The sequence below is a fragment of the Chrysochloris asiatica genome, unplaced genomic scaffold, assembly GCF_000296735.1.
Source record: "Chrysochloris asiatica unplaced genomic scaffold, ChrAsi1.0 scaffold00231, whole genome shotgun sequence".
Lineage (NCBI taxonomy): Eukaryota > Metazoa > Chordata > Mammalia > Afrosoricida > Chrysochloridae > Chrysochloris > Chrysochloris asiatica.
The window spans coordinates 1036322-1042926 of record NW_006408749.1 but is presented as its reverse complement, the minus strand read 5'-3'; the positions used below and the strand labels follow the sequence as shown (position 1 = coordinate 1042926).

The window sequence follows — 6605 nt, the reverse complement described above, 5'->3', positions numbered from 1 at the left end:
TGAGTTTGAATTGCCAGCCTTGCAGTTCAAAACGACCCTGTGGCCAAGTGCTTATTCTACACCTCTACTCCAGGAGTCATATATATCTTTTCTTGCCTTGGTATGGCAGGGGAGATGAGGATTTATGGTAAAATATTGTTAATATACCTTTTTCATTGTCTTCTATAATTGTACCACTCCTACAAACACATTTCAAATCTGTTCTGGCCTAAGTCATCAAGAGGAGCTAAGGGAGTTTTAAAAGAGGAGCTAAGGGAGTGGCTTGTTACACAGACTGGGGGATATCCAACTCATCATTTACATCACAATTTACAATGCAGTTTACATTGGATTTCTGTATTTTGCTGATTCCATGGAACCTACATTTCCCCTTAGAGCCACTATTGACCTGACAATATTGGCTGCCAGTTGGCACGGAAGATTCACCTAGATTAGGTGGTTACTTCCTGTTCCTGTCTACAGACTTGGAAAAATGGAGAGAATTTACTTTCCTCCAAAGGTTTCTCAGAACACAGTGGTACAGAATGTTCAGAAGTAGGAAAATTCCTTTAAAAGCTATGTCTGGTTTCCCTCAGATAAACATTTCCATTAATATTTCATCTCATTTTGAGCGCCTTTCCAGTTGGTAATATTTTTTTTTCAATGTATGTAGGTGGCCTCAAACCATATGGTAAAAGTATTTCCCCAAATCACTCAATCTTGGTCTTACTATGAGCTGTTTTCCTTATTTCCTTGTCATTGAGCAACAGCTACTCTAAATGGTCTCAAAAGCTTTTTTCTAATTTTTATCTATTTCTGATTATGTTGATGTCTTATGTCCTTTGGGGAGCTCATACATGTTTTAATAACACATTTAAGAATGAAACTGGCTATTTCTTCACTTTGTGTATTGCTATGTTTTTATTGCTAATTTTAGATAATACACATCGAATGTTCCCATAGTTATTACACACAAGATGCAATCTCTTGCTTGCAGTGATTTTTATTCTGTCCAAATGTACTTTAAAATGTTTAACATCTCAGGTTCTTTTCCACATTAAATAAACACGTTTTTAAGTATTTTAGTTATTTTTAACTTCATATATAGATATATGAATAGAGTCCCAGGTTTTTCAGGGATACTTTTATTCTGTGTACTGAAAATCTGATTTCTTCCATCTCCAGTCAGCTGTTCATAGCACAGCCTCCATCTCTGACTTCCCCTGTGATAACCCCCGCCCCCCCCCCCCCCCCACACGTGGATATTGCCTAGGACAGTAAAGAACAGGAAAAATGCAGATGATTCTGCATCTACTCTGCTTACGAGGGATCTTGAGAACACATATTCAACAGTGCTTAAAATTCATAGAATGTTCAATCTAGAAGAGGCTGTCAGACTACTCACTATTCTCTGAATGTACTGTACACTTATATCTCCATGCCCTTACTCATGGAGTGCCTTTTGCCCTTTCTCAACCTACCACAATGCAACTTATCTTCTAGTATCCTACCCCCTGAATTCATCATTGATACTGTAGCATTATACGAGATTATATAAATTTCCCCACTATATATCCTATAAGGAGCTCTGGTGGTGATGTGGGTTAGGCATTGGACTGCTAACTGCAAGGTCGGTGGTTCAAATTTATTGGTCACTCCACGGTTGAAAGATTTACAGTCTCAGGTTTACAGTCTCAGAATCAACTCAATGGCAGTGGGAGTGTATCTGAAAGCCCTGCAACATATTTTATAATAATGTTTTTATTTTGTGTTCCTTTTCTCTTTAAAATTTGAATGGTTGCTTGAGCAGATAAGGTTATATTAATAGTAATGTAGGATAAATAAGATAATTGGAGATGCCAAACCAACACCAAACCCACTGCCATCAAGTCGATTCTGCCTCATAGCTACCCTATACAAGGTTTCCAAGACGATAAATCTTTATCGGAGTAGCTAGCTTCTTCATTCTCCTGTGGTACTGCTGGTAGATTTCAACCGCCAATCTTGACGTTAGCTGTCCAGTGCTACAAAGGTACTTTTAAATAACTTTCACTTGTAGTGTTTTTGATAGGAAATCAATTGACTCATGATTTTAGGTTTCTCACTCAAGTCACTGAGGAAGAAAGTACATGACTTAGTTTTGTTTTGCTGAGAAGTCTTCATGGTATTTTAAAGATGTGATTGTGTATGTTACAGTATGATTCAGTTTCTTCTGAAGCTGCCAAAGGACCTGCTTATGTAGAGAAACTTTCTCTAGACGTGGTTATAGGAGAGGATTGATATTTTACTGACCATAAAAACTCTTGCTGACTTTCAGTTGCAGCACATTAGAAAGTGAAAAATGAAGAGGTGAAATTCATCTTAAAAGATGCATTGGTGTGGTGCTGTGGGTTAATGTGCTGGATTGCAAGGTGAGTTTGAACCACATGGCTCCTATGAAAACCCTATACATGGTCGCTATGGGTTGGAACTGACTCAACGGCACTTAAAAACAACAACATTGTTTTATGAGAGTCCTGGTGTAGCACTGTGGGTTAATGCATGGGACTGCAAAGTTGGTTTGAACCACAAGGTTGGCAGTTCAAGTTTATCATCTGCTCCTCAAAAATCTTATGCAGGGTTACTATGCAGGGTTGCTATGGTTCGAACCGATTCGACGGCATTTAATAGCAACAACAACCGTGTTTGTATGAGTAATAAAAAAACTAGTATGAAGGTTGTGCCTTCAAATCAGTTCCCACTCATAGCGACCCTGTATAGGGTTTCCAAGGAGCGGCTGGTGAGTTTTAATCACCAACCTTAAGGTTCAAACCGACCTGACAGTCCAATGTATTAATCCACAGCTCCACACCACAACTCTAGTAAGAAGATTGTTGTTTTTAAGTGTCATTGAGTCGGTTCTGACCTGTAATGACCCTGTATAGGGTTTTGAGGAGCGACGGGTCAGCTTGAACTGCTGACCTTGCCATTCAAACGGATTTTACAGTCCAGCGTGTTAAACCATAGTGCCATACTAGGACTCCAGTAGGAAGGTCCATCTAATTCTTGTCTTCCTAATGAACCACAGGCTGTTTCTGGTTCTTAACATCTGCCTTATGGCCTCATGCCCTCATTTTGAAAGTAGCCAACCAACTCCTATTCTCAACAAATTCTTCACCTGCTGCGCATGCAGCTTTTAAATCATTGAAAAGCCTCCAAGCCTTTTCTTTCACAAAACTCAAACCCACTCCCTTCTAGTTAATTCTGACTCATAGCAGCCCTGTATAGTATTTCTAAGATGGTAAATCTTGGAGGCCTAGCCCACAGCACCACTGGGACTCCTTCTTGCTCTAAAGTAAAGCTTAAATAAGACTGTGTGCACCTGGTTCAACTTAACTACACATTCTTAAAGACACAGTAAGGAATGGATCTCCTTTGTAACCTGGGGACTTGCCTGTATTAGTGAAGAGCAATTCAAGAAAATTCTCTAACTAGACCATTGGTATCTTGTCTTGAGTTATATGTTGTATAAAGCAGAAAACCTTGCCTTCACCATTTGCTTTTTACTTTAGCACCTTTACCATAGATCATCCAGCATTTTAATGACTTTGACAGTTAACTTGGCCTTGTAAGTCATCTTTTTCAATGCCCCTGAGCATATGAACAAGGTAGCTCTGACTATTGATTACTGCCTGGTTTGTATTCATTATTTATTTGTGAACTTATCTGCTTTCATGACAGTCTGTCAGAATTCAGCAGAATTTAAATGTTTGAGGTGGGCGATGAAGCACTTGAACAGGATATCTTTTCATCCAATTATTGATGACTGGCTAGAGGGTATTTTAAAAGAGGGTATTGTAAAGAAATACATAAGGTATGATATGTGCCACTAAAATTTAAATTTTTAGAAAGTGGAAATATACCAGTAATGTGGTGAACACTCATGTTAATATGGACCACGCCAACTCTAGGATATTTCTCTGTTTATAAAATATCCTAAAATGTTTGAATTACGTCATTTTATAAAAATTGACATAGACTTAAGTATTCACTGAGGATGTCAGTGGTTTGTTGAAGAATCCAAACATCTATATTAAACTATATTTGAAACTACGTACCTTCTTGATGATATTTGATTATAATCTATACTTTTATCTTTGATGCTTGACAAATTGTATTATTAGGCAATAATTTTATCTAAAAATTAAAGTAAAATTTATAGTTTCAGAGTATTAGTTTGTGAATGCGGATATTAGGAACCCATGTGACAGAAGTGGTTGAAACTTTTGGTAGCTAACCAAAAGGTTGGCAGGTTGAACCTACCAGCTACTCTGTTGGAGAAAGATGTGGCAGTCTGCTTCTGTACAAATTACAGCTTTGGCAACCCTGTGGGCAGTTCTAATCTGTTTTATACAGTTGCTCTGAGTCAGTATGGACTAGACAGCAAGGGGCTTTAATGTTGCTATTGCTCTTCCCCATTCCAAACTTTACTGATTTTTCTAAACCAAGGTGCGTATTAGTAAACTCCATGAAGTTTTCTTCTATACCAGTAGCTTAATTTAGGGCATTTTGGACTTAGTTTATGGTACTTATTTGTTTTTGTCTTGTACTATAGTTAGCTGTGAACATATCTGCCTCCTGTACTAGCTCCTAGAGAGCAATGCCTGCATTTTTTTTTTTTCCTGTGACCTGAGTGATAGTTTACATGGAAGAACATTAACTTTACACCATAGTTTCATTGCAGTGATTACAATCGCCTCCATGCATCATCATTCAACAGTATTTGCTTCCATTCCCTCTGTTTTTTGTTTGTTTGTTTGTTTGTTTGTTTGGGGGGTAGGGGGACAGGGGGGTGTACACAAAAACACTCAGGAATATACAATAATTTAAACAACCAAAGGGCACATTCTGCGAGCCTGCCTCCTGGCCGCCAGCACTCAGTCCCTCTCTTTCCATGAGTCTAGAGTCCTCAGCAGCTGTCTCTCTCCATGTCCTCATCTCTGCCTCTATCTCTGGAGTCTCTGCTTCTCTGGAATGTTGTTGTTGTTAGATGCTATCAAGTCATCCCATTGATGCTGCCACTTGGCCAATCCATCTCGCTGGGGGTCTTCCTCATTTTCTCTAACCCTTGACCCTACCAAACATGATATCCTTCTCCAGCAACTGGTCCCTCCTGACAGACAATATGTCCAAAGTATGAGAGACGAAGTTTGGCCATCCTAGCCTCCAAGGAGCACTATGGCTGCACTTTTTCCAACACGGATCTGTTGGTTCTTTTGGCAGCCTATGGCACTTTCAGTATTCTCCTCCAACACCATAACTCACTCAAAAGCATCAATTCTTCTATGGTCTTCCTTATTCACTGTCGAGCTTTCACATGCATATGAGGTTATTGAAAATACCATGGCTTGAATCAGGCACACCTTAGTCTTCAAGCTGACATCTTTGCTGTTCAACAATTTAAAAAGCTCTTGTGCAGCAGATTTGCCTAATATAATACGTCGTTTGATTTCTTGACTGCTGCTTCCATGAGTGCTGATAGTTGATCTAAGAAGAATGAAGTCCTTGACAACTTCAATTTTTTCCTCCGTTGCTAAGAATGTTGTTTATTGGTCCAATGGTGTGGATTTTCATTTTCTTTACATTGAGACGCAATCCATACAGAAGGCTGTGCTCTTTGATCTTTATCAGTAAATGTTTTAAGTCCTCTTCACTTTCAGCAACCTATGATATCTGCATATCATAGGTTGTTAATGAGAGTTCCTCCAATCCAGATGCCATGTTTTTCTTCATATAACCCAGCTTCTCAGATTATTTGTTCAGCATACAGGTTGTGCTCTTCTTACTTAATGGTCCTAGGGTCCTCTGTTTCTGGACTATAAGATTAAGTAATCCCCTGTGTTTGTTACAGAACTTCTACCTTTATAGTTGTGACAGTCACAATTAGTCATAATAACAGTTACTCACTATTGAATCATAAGAATCTTATCATCATCTCTTTCACCAGACCTGTCTAGACAAGATGAAAACTATTCAGTGGGGACTCTATCTTCCCCCGCACACTCTTAAACTAAAAACTCCCTCTTGAAAACTTGTAGGCCAGTCACTTCATGTCTTTATCATCCCCTCATTTTAGGTAGCCAATGCCTGAGTTGCCCGTCTCTGGTAGCGTAGTGGTTACGAATCAGGCTGTGAGCCACAAGGTCAGCAGTTCGAAACTACCTGTTCCTCGGGAGAAAGATGAGGCTTTCTGCTTCTGTAAAGACTCACGGCCTCGGAAACCCAGTACAGGGTCGCTATGAGTCAGAACTGACTCCACGGCACATAACAACAACAATAATCTACCCTATATACAGAGGTGATAGGATTGATACTTTATGTGAAGACTCCTTCCCTCTCAGTTGGTAATTGGTGCTACTACTTCAATAAGTATAGGTCAAGTTCATGAAATTGTAGCAATTTACATGGCAACGGCTGCATTTTTAGGTATTTTTGTTTCTCCTACAGCACCTTTCACAGTGTTTTGCCTCTATGTAATCAGTAATTATTTGCTGAATTTGTTGATTTTTCCCTAGTTTTCTAAGTTAGATTTATGAAACAATCATAACTTGAGATTTAAATGAAGAATAATGCCATAGATTGTGATG

General features: G+C 38.9%; 1 protein-coding gene across 2 annotated transcripts in view; it reads left to right on the top strand.

Moving 5' to 3' along the window:
* Positions 1–6605, top strand: part of AMMECR1 (Alport syndrome, mental retardation, midface hypoplasia and elliptocytosis chromosomal region gene 1) — a 188980-nt gene that overhangs the window by 92730 nt on the left and 89645 nt on the right. The gene's annotated exons all lie outside the window — the stretch shown is intronic.